Below are 13,976 nucleotides of genomic sequence, written 5' to 3' on the forward strand. Positions count from 1 at the left end.
GATATGTTGACTTCTAAGGACAACTGATTATATGATAGAATTATATGGTTCCTCTGCTGAAAATTTAGACTGTTTTTCCATGTCTTTTCCCATGATTTTTCTCTAGGTTACCCTCATTATTCATACTTATTTAGCCAGATGGGCTCATTCCTCTTATTCTCCCAGATCAGGGCTTCCTTAAAGTTTACTTTGCATAAAGGAAGAGAAGTGGCACTGTCAGTACTTTGTTTTCTAAGCCAGTCTGATTCTTACAGAAAAATTCTAAAAGGGTTTACCTCGCTTTTTTAACATCATAACATTTTCAAAACAACATAACATAGCAAAAATTATTTGTAAAGAGTTATGGAGTAATTTCCCAACACCTCTCAACACCATGTGCCAGCTGGTGCTTTCAGGGTGAATGGCTGGGTAATGGCTCAGTTCCCAGGGAGAAGGAAATGAATATCTAAGCAAGTTTTTTGTTTTGTTTTTCAGTGCAATTAAATTCCCTTAAGGCAGACACTTTGTTTCGTTCAGGGCTTTTTCCCTGGGCCTAGGATTGTGCCTTGCCTTTTGTGGATATGCTAAAAATAAATACATATTGAATTAAATAAGTGAGTAAATGAATAAAAATAAGCAAAATGCGTTCACATAAATAGTTTTCTAGAATGAGCCTTAGATATAATATGTGAGATATGGCTTTTAAAACCGTGGTCAGGATAAGCAAGCCACAGCCTCAGTTCACTCATTCATAAAGTGGAGATAATGATACCTCATATAACTGTTACAAGGGTTAAGTGAACTAACATGAAATAGGTGGCACTAACTGGATACCAACCAGGTAAAAGTTTTTTATCAACCCCTACATCCCCGCCCCTTTGTTCTCTTTGGGTCATTACATTGATTTGGCTCTTTCTAGATAAGTAATCTTGAGAAAATCACACTTCTTTGTCACTCAATTTCTTCCTTTGTTATAAGGGATCATAATATCTGAATGCTTCTTTGAAGATCAAATGGGACTTTGTACAGTAAAAAATTCTGAAGCCTAATAAATATTCTGGAGTTTCTTATTTGGTAAAATTGCTGTATTTCTATTATTGTGGAAATAGCAGTAGTATGGTATGATATGGTAAGTGTTGGTCACACTCTCTTCAATGTTCACCCAGGTTCCTTGAGGAAATCAACTTAATTGGGTATAATCCCAACCTTTTCCCATCTTTGCAAATGAGTCTTTCCTTACTACCCTCATCCATTCTTTCAATAGTCTATTCCAAGAAAAGAGCAGCTCTGACCTAGGTCAAGGTCGGAAAAGAGTACCTCAAGAATACTTAATTATGTAACAATATTAAAGTGTAGAATATCTATTGGGAAGAAAAATGGGATTAAAAATTGCACTGAATGGGAACAATTATTTTCTTGGGCCATTTCTTGTTTGGTACTTCATAGTTTCTTGACCTCAGCACTACTGACATTTTGGGCTGGATAATTCTCTGGTGGAGTTTGGGGGTGTCTTTTGTGTTATAGGATGTTTAGCAACATCCTTGGCCTCTATGCATTAGATGCCCATGGCACCCTTCAGTTGAAACAATCAAAAATGTCTTTAGATATTGACAAATACCCTGTGAGGGATTGGGGGGGTGGTGATGGTGAATAGCTCCCATTTGGGAGCACTGATTTACTGCAAGAATAGGATGGACTAAGGGGAATTGCCCAATTAAAGGGTTTCCTTCCAACCTTAGAAGACAAGGTGATTTAGGCCAGACCTCAGGATAAAATAAGTAAGGGGAGGGCTGTTGGATATTAAGTCATTTTCTCTCACTTCCTCCAGCTTAGGGTCAGTAAATTCAATGTAGGCTTAGGGCAAGGTACTTTAGTTCTTGTTTCCTGAACCTCACACAGTCTACACTTGATATCCTGGTGTGATTATTAAAAATGCTCCTTTTTATTCTTAAATGTGTCCTTGTTTGGACAATAAGTTATCTGGTCACCTTAGTTCATGTAGTGACCTCTATACTAGATGCTGGGAATTCAGTGGTAAAAATATACAAAACCTACCCTTTTCCATTGGGGAAAACATTTCAAATGGGGAAGAAGAAAAATAAATGTACTATGTAGATGTGTAGTTATGGATCAGACTTCTCATGACTCTCTCTAATCCATACTTCAGTTAAAGGAGCAAAACCTTCAATTTTATTTTCATTTCATGCATGTGAATCCCCAGGCCCACCCAGGTTTTGCACAGCTTTAAGATGATATGATAGGAGTGGGGCACTATTAAAAATAATGTAAAATTGTGAATAACAATTAGATGAGAAACCTTAAAGCTTAAGCTTTTGTTAGCTTCATAATTAATCCATTTCTGGAGTCCGAGATCATCAGTGCACTGGAGGTCCTCACTAGAGAAAAAGAGTGAGAACTTTCCTGGAGGGTTTGTATCTCCTCCTGCATCCAGTGAAAGGGGTGAGCCAAGCAAGAGAGCAGTGGACCCTGAGACATCACTGACAATTCAAACCACACATTTTTGTATAACATTGAGTATTTATAATTTCTCATAGCTGGGTTATACTAGCCCTACCCCTCAACAATTACCCATAGCATTTTATTGTGGGTCCGCAATTGTATGTCATTTTGTAAGGTAGTCCACAAAAGAAGCTTTGAGGAATAGGTGATGTTTAAAGTGCCATTAATGTTTCTAATGATAGCTGACAGGTAATTAGACTGAAAAATATTCTAACAAAGTGTCTTGAGCAATTAAGACTGTCCAGTAAAAATAAAGGATGCCTCATTTGATAAGAAAAGTGTAGGTTCCATGCAGTTAAACAAGCTGCTCCATTGTAAGAAGATTCAGAAGCTTTTTGTTCTTTTTCTTAAACCCCATAGCTTCAAACTGTGGTCCTATTTGAAATCTGTCAGCTGAAGTTTTAACCATAATACCAGTCTTATCTTTTCAAAAGGATTGGATCAAAGTAGCTTAGTTTTCATCTGAGTATAACAGGGAAAATGGCCTGTGGCTGTCACTCTGTAATGAGAACTTTCCCAAGTGGCCAGCACTAAAGAAATACAGTGATATGTTGACTTCATGTTTATCATCAGGAATTCCAATCTCTAAATGTATATATAAAATCACGATTCTTGAGAGAAGTGATGTTAAGAGTTAGTAGTAATATAATTTACTATTTCACCTATGAAGAGAGCTTAATGAGAACTAAATATTTCTTCAAACTAGGTCAAAATCAAGGGCAGTGACTCATGCCATATATCCTTAAACATCAAAACCTGCTTCAAAGAAGCAATACATCATGGAAATGGACAGTTTAGGTTATGACAGGCTGTACCACTAGATAATAAATTGGGGAAAAGACAAATTAAATTTAGGCATTTGTATGAAGTTCGAATAATGGAATTTTCCTATGAGCTGTAAGTTAATATTTCAGCTACTAAACCAGAATTACAGTCTTTTTTAATATTATTTTTGTTTTATTATCAACAGGGTAAAACAGTAGTTTTTGGTTTGAATATTTACCTAATGAATTATGTGCTTTACTATGCAAGGGAAGTAAGGTTGTTTGTGCTTATCTTTTTTCTGTTCAAAAAATTGGAGAAGATGGGTTTTCATTTTTACCTGGTAGATTATTTTGCTCTGAAGTTTTAGTTAGCTTTTGTTTTTCTCTATCTTCAAATATATCAACATGTGATCTTTTGGAAATATCTTGTACTAGTGCAAGCATCAGTTTTATTATTATATTGTACACATATATCTGAGTAAGAAATGGATCTGAAAATTGAATATGATTAAAATAGCTACTTGTAGGAGTGTCAATCAGTCTGCTTAGGTGGGAAAAGAAAACAGTTTGGAATTAAAAAAAAAATTTTAAACTCGTTGTGAGCAAAGCATGCATATATACACCAATTTATGGGCAGAAATTTCTTCTGTATTTACTGGTTGTTTCACAATTCTTCAAAGAATTAAAATATCACATAGTGGTACCAAGTATAGAATATGCATTTGGTTCTATATTTTGATATACATTTTCCTTAAAATAAAAAAAAATGAATACAACTCTCTACAAATTTATTATCTACACTGAATTTTGAGGGTTTTGGTATTATTAGGATTACCAGGTGGTTTAGATATGAAAACACATTTTTAAAAATAATATTTTTATTGTAAAAAATTAGAAGAAAGCAACATATTACAAAATAAGGGCATTTGTTAAATAAATTACTCATTATATATAAAACTTCTTGAGACACTTTGGGGTGCCTGAGTGTCTCAGTCAGTTGGAGCATCTGACTCTTGATCTCAGCTCAGGTCTTGATCTCAGGGTCATCAGCTCAAGCCACACACTAGGCTCCACATTGGGTGTTGAGCTTACTTAAAAAGAAAAGTTCTTGAGGCATAGACTGTTAGTTCCTTCCCTATATCTATTCCTTCTTTTCTCTTTGCAACAGAATCCTAGATTCTAAGTGGACACAAACACATGGCTGAAGGGGTTACATCTCTCAGCCTCTTAAAGGTGGTTATGACTAAATTCTTGCCAGTGAGATATAAACCAAGTGTTATGTGGTGGTTCTAGGAAGTGGTTTTAAAAAAGGAGGGGTCATGCCCCTCTTCTGCCCTTTGACCAACTTATTCTCTGGCATATAAATGTGATGATTTGTGTTCTAGGAGCCATCTTGGTTGATAAGGCTGATGACCACATCTCAAAAATGGCAAAGAAGTGAGCTCAAAGGAGCTCCGAGTGTTGAATTTATGGAACTGCTCTACAACCTCAAACTATCAGCCTCTGGAGTATTTTTGTGTTATAGAAATAAACTTATATTTTCCTTGAGCCATTATTATTATTATTTTTAATGTGGCTCAACCTCATCTCAAAAGATACACAATATATTATTTAAATAATGTTTTAAAAAATATTTAATGAAGTGGGAAAATGCCAGTGATATGTTAAGTAAATAAATTAATTTGTTAAGTAACAAACAAATAAACCCATCTGCTGACAGCTTTTATCATTTTTACTTTTTGCTTTATACTCTTCTGTATTTTAAAGACTTTCTAAAATGAATATGTATGAATAACACTTTGAAGAACTGCTTTGGAAGTGAATGGACGGGGAAACACATGTGAAAGACAAGCAGCATTAAGGGTCCACCTTAATGCTTTGTAGTCATTAGTTTAAAGCAGAGCCAGTTGGTGGCATGGTTATGTGTTTTTCCCACGTCGCTTTCAATTGCTTGGGTGCAAGCATGAAATAGGCTGAAAATTGGATTTAGCCTGGATTGTGGTTTAGCTAAAGGAACATGAGGAAGAGAGAAATGACCAAGACAATTTGGTGAGAATTTCAGGAAATGAATATAGTGAATGTCTATAGAATTTAAACAGAGAAAGGAGAGAAGGAGGCATATCCAGTGGATGAGATAAAGAGAATCAATGGATTGGAAATCCCAGTTGGATAGAAAGACTGTAGGAGTCAGGATACTAAAGGGAATGAATTGGAAAGATAGGGAATGGTTGCCTCCAGTGTATTCACGGGAGTGAGAGGTTAAATTAGGGTAGAAGACAAGACAATTAGATGAGTTCAAGGAACTGAAAAAAGAACGAAACATACCTTGAAGCTTGATTTTTTCTTTTACAATTTCATCAACTTCTAATTTTAAAAATATACAAGTAGAAATTTTTAAAATATGGCATATGAATTAAAGGGGTAAAGGCTGGACGTTTCTGTTAGTATCTTTAGGGAAAGAAATAGGATTTCTGGACTATTTTTTTTAATTAGAAATGAAAACCTGGGAGTGATATCACTTTAATTAATGCTGAGGTTAGTTTGGTATTTTATAGTGTTAGACCTTATATTCAACTATCCTTAACCTATAAAAATGGCAATTTCTGTTGTTTAACCTAATGGGTGTATAGGTATGCATACAGTTATACACATGTATCAATATGGTGAAACTGCTGAAACAAAGTAAAAAAAAAACAAGTCTAAGATTTGTTTATAGGAATAGGCTTTATGAAAAAAAAAGCATTATGAGTTTCTTTTTTAAGAGAAGAAAAATTAAGTCAGACTAGGCAAACAAGAAATAGCTTTAATTTTTTAAAAATTTTCCCCAGGGGCGCCTGGGTGGCACAGCGGTTAAGCGTCTGCCTTCGGCTCAGGGCGTGATCCCGGCGTTATGGGATCGAGCCCCACATCAGGCTCCTCCGCTATGAGCCTGCTTCTTCCTCTCCCACTCCCCCTGCTTGTGTTCCCTCTCTTGCTGGCTGTCTCTATCTCTGTCAAATAAATAAATAAATAAAATCTTTAAAAAAAATTTTTCCCCAATACTTCTGCACATTATTCAGTGCCCATCACAGTAAGTATACTCTTAATCCCCGTTACCTATTTCACCCGCACCCTCCCCCCACCTCCCCTCTGGTAACCACCAGCTTCTTCTCTATAGTTAAGAGTGTATTTCTTGGTCTCTTTTTTATTTGTTTTGTTGCTTAAATTCCATCTATGAGTGAAATCAAATGGTATTTGTCTTTCTCTAACTGACTCATTTCACTTAGCATAATACCCTTTAGGTACCATCCATGTTGGTTTTCATTCTATATCTTTATAGTCTTCCTCTCTGGGCTCGTTCTCAGCAAACTTATTATCAGAAGCCAGATGTCACTGATATTTTCAATAATCTGGTTATAAAAATAAAACATGTACACATCTTTCTTTTCAAAAGATGCGGACAATATAAAAATTTGTATGGTAGAATGTGAAAGTTACCTTTCTTCTCTTCCTTCCTAAACATACAACTGCTCTTCCAAGTTTATGTCTGCAAAATCCTTTTAGTTTCTTTCCTATGCATTGGTCTGTTTCTACCTGTGCATGTAAACACATCTCTCCTCTCCCTCACCTTTTCTCTCCTCTTCTTCTTCTTCCTCCTCTCACATAAATGGGAAAACAATATTTTTTAACTTGAAATTTTCATTTAGTGACATATTTTATAGATATTTCTATGACAACCCATATAAAGCTAATACATTTTAAATGGCTGCATTGTATTAGGTGGTATTAACATGTCACAATTTATTCAACTACCTCTTTAGTTATGGATTTCAGATTACTAGAAATAAATGATGAAAATAATAATCCTACCCTCAAGAGATATTGTGAGAGTTGAATAAATTAGTATGTGTAAAACACTTATAGGAGTACCTGGCATCTAGTAAGCACTCAGACTTAACAGTGGACAATAACAATCTTCTTTGTCATAGCTGATGGATTAAAATGATAGCATATTGCTCTTTTATTTGATTTCCCTGATTAATAATGATTTTGAATATCTCTCCATGTGCGTATTTTCCATTTTAATTTATTTTCTCTAGCTGTCAGTTTATATCCTTTATAATTACTTCTTATTGATTTGGGTAGTCATATATATTGTGGATATATTTCTTTGAGTATTAAATACATTGAAATATTTGTGGAATACCTGGGGGGCTCAGCTGGTTAAGCATCCACCTCTGGTTCAGGTCATGATCCCAGAGTCCTAGGATGGAGCCTCACATTGGGAATCCTTGCTCAGCAGGGAGTCTGCTTCTCCCTCTCCACCTGCCCCTCCCCCACTGTTCGCGCGCTCTCTCTCAATATAAATAAATAAATATAAATAAATACTGAATACTCAATATAAATAAATAGATAAATACATAAATATAAATATAAATAAATAAAATCTTTTAAAAAGATTTAAAAAAAGATTTTGTTTATTTGACAGAGAGAGAGGGCGAGCGCACTAGCAAGGGGAGTAGCAGGATCATGACCTGAGCCAAAGGCAGGTGCTTAACCAACTGAGCCACCCAGGTGCCCAATAAATAAATAAAATCTTTAAAAAAAGAAATATTTTATCCCAATTTATCATTCAGATTATAATTTTTTAATAATATCTACAGTGAACACCTTTGGTGTACATCCCTTTGGTCCAACTCTGATTTCAGTTGCAGTCATGATAGATAACATCCCACCTCAAGCATGCACCACATCTCTCAGGACCTTGTCTAAAGACCTGAGCTTCCCAGGTAGTATATAATTGCAGACCAAAATCTAAAAGAGTGATAATGTCACCAAAGGCAGCACTAAACCAATGGGCAACAGAACCAGAGAACAAATGCCCAGACTCCTTTCCTTTCACTAGACAATTCTTCTTTTTTTTAAGATTTTATTTATTTATTCGACAGAGATAGAGACAGCCAGTGAGAGAGGGAACACAAGCAGGGGGAGTGGGAGAGGAAGAAGCAGGCTCATAGCGGAGAAGCCTGATGTGAGGCTCGATCCCATAACGCCAGGATCACGCCCTGAGCCGAAGGCAGACGCTTAACCACTGTGCCACCCAGGCGCCCCTAGACAATTCTAGGAGGCATTATATGTGCTTCTCGAATCTTCAACAGTCATTGAGATCCCATTACCACTGTACGTATCTTTGTGCTTTCATTTCTTCATTCCCTTCCTTACTTTCCAAGTACCTCATTCCTGCTTCCTACGCTCATTCCCCAAATAAATTAACTCTCCCCAAGCCTTAGACCTTGCTTGTATGGGGGCCCAAATTAAGACAATTGATATTGGAGTTGGTCCTAGAAACCAGACTGTCAGAATGGGATACTAGAACTGAATCATTCACCTGCTATACAGTGTTTCATTAAGTGGGATGGTAATTCAATAGGATGGTGATGGTGAGATGATGCTTTTGGTAAGTGGGGTAATGGTGATGGATGCAATTTCAAAAACTCTCACTTTTGGTTTATTGGGATGAGTTAAAAGTAGAAGTTGAAGGACTGAACTATGTATTACCACTAGCAGTTGAATGAAATAGGGACAATAGAAGTTATGAGGATTGTGGATTTGCTGGTTTTGTTAACAACCTCAGAATTTTGGAGGATAAAAAAAGAATGATAGACTACCCTCTCTAAGCAGACCCAGATCTTCTGTAGCCAGAGGGAAGACAAGATATGACTTAATTCTGTTGAGGGTAGCAGCACTGCAAAGGAGATTGTCTAAAGATTGTATGTCAGCCTCAATGGGTCAATTATATTAAAACAGAAAACAAATATGAAGGTTTTGAGACCCTGAGATCAGGATAGGGAGAATTGGATGGATGTGCCTGAGAACTCTGAACTCCCATATACCCCTTGAATCCACCTCCAGTCTTTATTCTGCTCCTTCCCCTTTCTAGAGAAGAGTAGCATGCCCTAACCTTTACCATACAAAGATATCATCTGAGGCAGATACTTAAGTTTATGCTTTTTCTTCTCAAGATTCCATCTGTGTGCCCTTGTTGTGTTTACCTAGTAACTAGAGTCACAGTAGAGGCTAGCCTAAAGGAAAATTTATTCTGACTGCTTCCAATTCCAGGATGAAATGGCTTATTCATTGACAGAATTGTAGGACTTGGCTAATATCCAAAGGCAGGAAACAGCAGAGCATGAATGGAGTGGATTTAAAGTATTGAACCAGACAGAGCTGGGGCTGCAGAATATAAAGGCTGGACAAGGGAGAATTTATTGGCATAGGAACACTCTCCCTCACCAGGACACTTGAAGTCCATTTACATGACTACACTGTAGTATGACTCCTTGAAGCCTAGACAGGATGATGATCTTTAGTAAATGAGTTGTAGATGCAGTAACTGTCTTGTTAGTGTATTGATGAAAGAGTCAGAGAAGAGGGAGGATGGAATATCAGAAATGGATTTTTTATGTGATATTAGAAAACCCATTAGTTCACTGAGAAAGTCCAGAGGGCAGTTTCTTCAATGAAGTAATGAAGAATGAACTTGTGAGGGGAACACTAATATGGTTGAGAAGCTCAGCACTTGCTTTTCTCTGAAGACCAGTGTTGATAGTGGAATATACTGCCAATGGAACTGGGTTGACAGTGGTAGGTTAGTGGTAAATCAGAGGCTAGGAGGACATTCTTAGAAATCAGAGGTGAATGGGATGTAGTTATCATAATGGACAGCAGAATAAGGCAATTAGTTTGCCTTAATCTTCAGGGATCTCTGGCAATGACTGTTAAGCCATTCTTAGGGTGAGAGAGATGGGTAGTCAACTAGCTATTTCTTGACTTGTGTAACTAAAAGTACAGAAATAAAATAAAATAGTAAAATAAAATAAATATAAAATAAAATAAAATAAAATAAAATAAAATAAAATAAATAGCTGGGTAAAAGAAATCTATTTGTTATTAGCACAATGGAAACTCCAGTTTCTTACCTTGGTTCGAAAAGTGAGCCAGTTTTCACTCCCAGATGTAATCATTTGGAAAAAGGCCAGGTTCTCTTAAGGAGGATTTCGTAACATCATTTACAGAATATACAAAAAACATTCCCCTTTTATTCTCCAGTGAGACCTAGCAATTACAGGTTAACTATATTCAGGGGGAGGGAAAGATTCCTAGATTTTTGAGGTTTGTGGTATATAGAATTGCAACTGATACTGATATCAAGAAATCCAGAATGCTATCATGCCCTGCTGGTTAAAGGTAATAAGTAGACTCATTGATAGTAAATCCAAAGGAGTCTACAAGCTATCCTATCCCCAGACCCCAGATAAAATTTCAGAGATTAGCACTTCCTTCAGACTTAAACGATAAAACAGTGATGGTTTTAACATAGTCCTGTTTAGTTTACCTCTATGGTTTATACAAAATTGGTTGGATCATAATATCTATAGGTACACTTAGGAAGACTACTGTAAGCTTTACCAAATTGCATCAGCAGTGGCTCCTGCTGCACCAGATGTATTTTATTGGAACAGAAACATAACTTCTGGTACTTGATATGTAACTATTGATCTGGTAAATGTGTTCTTTTCAATCTGTATCATTAAAGAGGATCAAGAGCAGTTGTTTTATGGGAAGGACAGCAGTACACATTCACTTTTTTCCTCCAGGGCAGTATTATATCTATGGTTCTCTGCTACAGTGTAGTCTAAAGGGTCCTTGATAATTTTGACGTTCTATAAAATTATCATGGCCACTATATTAATTATATCACGCTAAGCAGACCTGATGGAAAGGAAGTAGCCAGTACCCAGGATGCTCTACTAAAACACATGTTTAAGAGAAGATGGGAGATGAAGCTATTAAGATTCAGGGACTTATAAAATTGATGGAATTTTAGAGAATAGTTAGGGGGGTTGTGAAATATCCCCTCAAGATAAAGGATAAAACATTGTACCTTTCAACTCTTAGCAATATGCATAGTGCTTGGCTTGGTACATTGGGGCTTATTTAAATTTGAAGGCAATGTATACCGTACATGGGAATATTCCCTCTAATGGCTATTTGATGATTTGAAAGAATGTCAGTATGCATGTGGTCCAGGGGAAAAGAGGCTTTTTTTTTTTTTTTAAACCAGGTTTGGCTCTTTATAAACTGTCTTGCTACTGAAGGTGTATGACCCAGCAGATTCATTGCTAGTAGTTGTGGAAAACCCCAGTAGGAGAGCTGCTACACATTACCCTAAGCACATTGAGGAAAGTGATGCCTCCAGCAGCAGCAAACTATTCACCATTTGAAAAACAGCTTCTGGGAGGCTATGAGCCCTTGTAATGACTGCCTGCCTTATCATAATGCATCAAACAACCATGAGACTGGAGCGGCCCAGGAGAAGGGTTTGTTAGATCCACCAAGTCATAAGGTCTGGCAGGTGCATCAGCAGTTCATCGCATGATGTATAGTAGGGATTGAGCCCGAACAGGTTCAAAAGACAGACACGTTGATGTCTCTTTCTCGGCTTGTACCTCATGAAGCATTCCTTTCAGCTGGGAGTAGGGGTGAAATTGGGCCCAGTTTATATGTAGGGTGACTTAATATGTTGGTGTGAGCCAAGTATGAAATACTGATGTCCTATAGCCACACTCCAGGGTAGCTCTAAAAGATTGATGGGAGGAAATTCATCGGGCATAATTGTGAACAGTGTACCTAGTTTTTTACTTTATATGGAGGGAAAAGTGGCTTGAAGTAAGAGTATGTATGGTTTCCCATGTAGCAGTGTGTGGTTTGGATTGTTTGTCCTAGGCAGGGGCTGGCAAACTACGTCCTGAAAGTCAAACATGGTCCTCTGTCTGTTTTTGTATAGACAGTAAATTAAAAATTATTTCTATATTTTTAAAGAGTTTGAAAAATTTTTATTTTTTATTTTATTTTTATTTTTTTGTAAAGATTTTATTTATTTATGTGACAGAGAGAGCCAGAGAGAGAGGGAACACAAGCAGGGGGAGTGGGAGAGGAAGAAGCCAGCTCCCAGCGGAGGAGCCCAATGTGGGACTCGATCCCAGAACGACGGGATCACGCCCTGAGCCGAAGGCAGACGCTTAACGACTGCGCTACCCAGGTGCCCCTGAAAAATTTTTAAAAGACTAATTGATTTTAAAAGACTAAGATTGATCCTTTCTAATATGGCTTCAGTGACCCACTCTAGGAATTTGTCCCCATAGCTCTGGGCTCTGTGGATTAAATCTTCTGGTTCCCAAACTTCAACCAGGGATACAGTAAGGATTCTATCTTAACTGAAGTTATGGATATCAATAGACAATTGGTAATTTCCCTTGTCAGGGCCTGACAAGAGCCCTAGGATTTAAGACTGGGGACTCGAAAATTGGGTGTAGAGAAAGGAGAAAATTATGACTTGCATTCACCTATAGCTCTTAATACTGTAACTTATTCCACTAACTCTCCTATATGGAGCCTTTTATGAAGACCGGTTAGTCACCAATTTGAAAAGTTGGTGACAGAGTGGTTTTAATGTGGGACGTTAACAGATAAGATGGTGCAGAGGATAGACTATAGTCAATACTTTGTGTGTTGTCATATCCCATTGGTCCACATCTGATTTTAGCCACAGCATGCTAGAGAATTCTGTGCAAATTCAGCCTCACATCACCATAGTACTGTCTTAAATGCAAGTTGTGCTTTTCTCTGCTGCCTTTTGAAGCCTTTGGAACTCAGCGAGTGTGCAGATGAAGCCCAGAAGTGTGGGGCATTTAGTGCTCTGAGGGGGATCCTCAACCAAAGTGTGGCAAGAAACAGTATTTAAGTGCCCACTCTCCTATCTTTTTCATAAAATATTCAGAGACACATTATGGGACCTTGAGACTCTGTTGCCTATCACATCAGCCTCAAAAAATTTCATACCTTTATATTCACTTTTCCTCATTTCCTGTCTGCCTCTGCCTCACTTCTGTTCTCTGTGACCACTTCCAAAATAAATTACCAGCATTGAAATTCTTGACTCAGACTCTCCTTCCCAGTAATTAAAACTAAGATAGTATCATTTGAAATATTGAAGTTTAAAGAATTGTTGTGCACTCAAAACTATTACTCTTTTTCTTTATGATTTCTGTGTGTTGGGTTTTGCTTATGAAGGCCTAACCTACTTTAATATTCTGAAAATATTTGCTTATATTTCCTTTTAGTGCTTTTAAAGTGCATTGTCTATTGATCATTTATTTCTATCTTATGGGATATGAATTTAGTGTTACTGTTTAATAATTATAGTCAACTAACTATCCTATCCATTTTTTTCATAGCTCATTCTCCTTACAAATTGATTTTGAATGTCACTTATATTATATACATAATTCTTACATAAATTTTATTATAGTTTACTGGCATATATTTATATCACTGTGATCATATCAAGATGTTTTAATTATTTATAATATATTTTGATATCTGAGCAAGTTCTGCTTTCAATGCTTTATTTATTTTTTCACAATTGTTTCATCTATTTTTGTATACATTATGTTCAATACAAAATTTACAATCAACATTTCAAATTCCATTAAAAAATCCCTTTGGGTTTTTTTATTGAGATCACTCAGATCACATTGAATTTCTATATTGATTTGTGGATATATAACATCTTTACTGAACTTTCCCATTCAGGAATTAATCTACTCAGGGCTTCTTTTTGGACCTTAGTACAATGGCAGTCATTTACTTATTTTCTCACTTTACCTGCTT

This window comes from Ursus americanus, chromosome 13, assembly GCF_024610735.1.
Source record: "Ursus americanus isolate L20-20 chromosome 13, mUrsAme1.1.p, whole genome shotgun sequence".
Classification (NCBI taxonomy): domain Eukaryota; kingdom Metazoa; phylum Chordata; class Mammalia; order Carnivora; family Ursidae; genus Ursus; species Ursus americanus.